General features: G+C 40.3%; 1 pseudogene; it reads left to right on the plus strand.

Annotated features, from left to right (window-relative positions):
• Positions 1-2,241: 2,241 nt before the first annotated feature.
• Positions 2,242-3,190, plus strand: LOC128846665 (olfactory receptor 10A7-like; annotated as a pseudogene).
• The last annotated feature ends 1,331 nt before the right edge of the window (positions 3,191-4,521 follow it).

Consider the following 4,521-nt stretch of genomic DNA (forward strand, 5'->3'; position numbering starts at 1 on the left):
CATCTAGACTTATATAGCAGAGATATACTTTTTTCTTCTATTCTATGGGATTTTACAAGTGTAGTTTTGGTTTGATTGGTGTTTGTTTGTTTTTTGCTTCTTACAGTTAAGGCATCTTAAGTAATAGATGGACAGTTTTTGGTATATTTTACTGGAAGTCTAAATAAATACATAATAATAAGATATGAAGCAAGTCTTCCCATTGGCTGGTGTTTTCCAGAGTTCCTAGGTGTCCATTGGATTTGTGCTCCTAACTCAGTTAGGTGATTTGGAAAATACCACTCTGAACAAAAGGAGCCAACCTCATTTTTGATGTGATTGCAATGAATTCACCAGAGTTGCCCTAGAAAATTTCTTGGCCCTTTTCTGTCTAAAGCCCCAGTTAAAGAGAGGCAAACAGGGCCAGATTGTCAAAGATATTTAGGCAGGCTAGGAGGCTAAGTCCCATTAACATCAGTTGGAGTTAGGTAGGTGTCTAAACTGCCCAGACTTTTTAAAAGCCTACTAGGTGTCTATCTGAATCTATAGCCATTCGATTAGATTCAGTCATTTAGAATTCAAAGTGATATTGATAAACTGGGGAATTGTTCTGAAATCAACACGATGAAGTACAATAAAGACAAGGGTAAAGTACAGGGGTTGCCTTAGCTGGAGTACTATGTCCAGTTTCGGTGCCAGATTTTAAAAAACCTGGGAACAAATTGGAGATAGTCCAGAGGAGAGCACCAAATATGATCAGAGGTTTAGAAAACCTGATCTATGAGGACACATTGAAAGAACTTGGTATGTTTATCTAGAGAAGAGAAGATGGAGTGGGGACACAATAACAATCTGCACATAAACAACAAGGAGTCAGGTGGCACCTTAAAGACTAACAGATTTATTTGGGCATAAGCTTTCGTGGGTAAAAAACCAGTTCTTCAGATGCATTACCCATGAAAGCTTATGTCCAAATAAATCTGTTAGTCTTTAAGGTGCCACCGGACTCCTTGTTGTTTTTGTGGATACAGACTAACACGGCTATCCCCTGATATTTGACAGCCTTCACATAAGTTAAGGGAAGTTATAAAGAGGATGGTGATCAATTGTTCTCCATGTCCATTGAGGGTAGGATGAGAAGTAATTGGCTTAATTTGCAGCAAGGAAAGTTTAGGTTAGATATTAGGAAAAAAATCTTTCTAACTATGTGAGTAATTAAGCAGTGGAACAGGTTGCCTAGAGAAGTTGTGGAATCCTCATCTTTGGAGGTTTTTAAGCACAGGAAAGATAGATAGACAGACATTTGGAAATCTCAGCCTAAATTCTCCAGCTCTGTCAGTATAATGACTCCCAGCAAAGTTTGGAATTCCAAATCCTCAGCACCACTGCAGATTGCTACCACTTGTATAACTTAGTCTCCTATCAGCAGTGATAGGCTTTTATCTTCCAGAGGATCAGTCAGTAGCAAGCTATCTGACACTAATTTTTCCAGTAACTTACTTAAACCACTGAAGGTGTAACCTACACACACACGCACACATTCACCAGGTATGGGATAACCATAAATATAAAAGACGCTTCTTCCAGAATTTTAATGTTCATCCTCTTTGTAACTGAACACAAAGAGTTATTTTATTCTTTGAAGAAAAGGCTCCTGCTTGGACTGGGGATTAGTTACCCAGTAGTGTGACATAAGCATCCACCATCTGAATGTCATGCCCCTTCAACTGTCTCAAGTTGGGCAACCAAAAATTGACACAACAAAAATATCTGGGTCACTTTTGAGAATAATTGGAGGATTAGAAAACATGCCCTAAAGTGTGCTCAGCTAAATAGATTGAGCTAAGAGAAGGTTAAGGGATGACTTGATCACAGTCTATAAATACCTACTTGGGGAACAACTATCTGATAGAGGCTCTTCAGTCTAGCATACAAAGGTAGAAAAAGATCTGATGCCTGGAAGTTGGAGTCAGACAAATACAGACTAGAAATAAGGAGTTAATTTTTAACAGTAAGAATCCTAAACCATTGGAACAACTTACCAAAGATTGTGTTGGATTCTCCATCTCTATTTTTAAATCAAGATTGCATGTTCTTTCCCCCTAAAAAGTCTGCTCTAGGAATTATTTTGGGGCAGTTCTCTGGCCTGTGTTATAAAGGAGGTAAGATTAGATGATCACAATGATATATTTTTGCCTTGGAATCTATGAATTTTCAACAGTGCATCCAGATAACCCTTCACTGCCTTCATTACCTCTGCAGATGACACCCACTGAGGAAGCGCAATGGAGGAATCAAACCCTCATAACTGAATTCATCCTGCTGGGGTTCCCCAACCTCCTGCACCTTCAGGGTCTGCTGTTCTGCATGGTCCTGTTCATGTACATGGTGACAGTAATGGGAAACACCCTCATCATCCTTGTCATCACAGTTGACCCCACTCTCCACTCCCCTATGTACTTCTTCCTCGGGAACCTGGCCTTCATCGAGATCTGTTTCACCTTGGACACGGTGCCCAAGATGTTGGTGAACCTCCTGGCTGAGGACAAGAGCATCTCATTTGCTGGCTGCGCAGTGCAGATGTACTTCTTTTTCTTTTTTGGCTGCGCAGAGTGCTTCCTTCTAGCAGCTATGGCATACGACCGCTACATAGCCATCTGCCACCCGTTGCGCTACAACATCCTCATGAACCAACGGGTCTGCCGCAAGATGGTGGGCGGTGCCTGGGTGATCGGAGTTCCTGTCTCTCTGCTGCAGGCAGCCTGGATCTTCAACTTGCCCTTCTGTGGCACCAACGAGGTCAATCATTTCTTCTGTGATGCTCCTCCAGTGCTGAAGCTGGTCTGTGCCGAAACCTACCTGTATGAGATGCAGGCTGTCGCCTCCACGTTCCTGTTCCTCATGTTCCCCTTCATGCTGATCCTGGTCTCCTACATCTGCATCCTTACCACCATCCTGAGGATGCCATCAGCTGAGAGCAGGCGCAAGACCTTCTCCACCTGCTCCTCCCACCTCATCGTGGTAACCTTGTTCTATGGGAGCGGCAGCCTGGCCCAAGTCTAGCTACTCCCCAGATATCAAGAAGCTCCTTTCTCTGTTCTACACAATCCTCACACCCATGTTGAACCCCATCATCTACAGCCTGAGGAACAGTGACGTGAAAGGGGCTCTGAGAAGAATGATAGGGTGGAAATTGTTTTTGCAGAATTAGTATGTGATTTGATTAGACGTTGTGTCAGCATGGAGGATTTTGACTGATATCCTGCAATCCCCATAAACACCCGGAAGAAGGGACATTGAAGTCTGAGAGGGGAGCCGATGAAGGGACAAAAGCTCAGTTATAGTAATGATAGTCTAGCAGTTGGAAACAAGATGGTTCTTATTGTAAAGGATGTGGAATGGAACTCTGTAGACCGGGCTTCAAATCCTGGCTATATCACAGAATCTCAATTCTACTTGGACTGAGATTTTCTAAGGAAAATCAGTGCCCAAACCCCATTGATTTTCCATAGGACTTGAGCATCTAATTCCATTAGGCCTCATTGAAAATTCAAGTCTCCACCCCTCACTTTCACATCTTTAATTACTCTACAGTGACAGAGTGGATCAGAAATTACAGTGGCTTCTGTGAAAAAAACAGATTTTCCCCCAGAAAACTGAGACCCCCCAAATTGTATTTTTTTGGCTTAAAACTGGGTATTTTTAGCAGTATTTGGCTAAAAATGTTCCACATTTTTTGGTAGTTTTCAGATTTTTTTTTTTGGTGGGGGGACTGCTTAATATTTTCACCTGAAATATGCCAAAAAATGTCAGCTAAAAATTGCTGAAAACCTTTGGCCAGAAATAGCTGCAAACTTTTGGTTTCTGCACAAGAAATCTTTGATTTTCAGTTTTTCAATGGAAAAAAAAATAAAGGAAAACAGGCATTCCCATGAAAGTCTATGATTTGATGAAAATTCAGTTATTCACCAAATTGACCAGCCCTGTACAATAACATGTGCCATACAGTACTGAGCTAAGTCCAAAGACACTGCCCAAGAGTTAGAAGCAGAGCTGGTCAAAAAAAGTCAATGGGAATCAGAAACAACAATTTTATTGAAATTGAAATTTTTTCACAGGCCGATGTAGATTTCAACTAATGTTTTGTTGGCTAAATTTCAAAATGATTTATTCTGACTTTCTCATTTGCTTTCATTTCGTTTTGATTTTTATATCATATTTTTATTATAATATGCACAGCACCTATCACAACGGTTCATAGCTAGTGTTCCTAGACATCAATCATCATCATCGAGAATATAATAATGATGACATGATTCAAACAGAATGGGTTTAACTTTTCAAAATGAAAAGTTTTGGTGTTTCTGAGTTGAACATTTCCAAAATTTCTGTTATGCAGGAAGTTTCAAAATTTGAAATTCAAGACTTTTTTTTCCAACAAAAATATCATGATTTCCCATGGAACAGAAATTATGTTTTTCCACCAGTTCTAATAAAAATGCATAGGTTGTTATTAAAATATTTGGAGGGACCTGATCCAGT

The sequence above is a fragment of the Malaclemys terrapin genome, chromosome 12, assembly GCF_027887155.1.
Source record: "Malaclemys terrapin pileata isolate rMalTer1 chromosome 12, rMalTer1.hap1, whole genome shotgun sequence".
NCBI classification, from domain to species: Eukaryota; Metazoa; Chordata; order Testudines; family Emydidae; genus Malaclemys; species Malaclemys terrapin.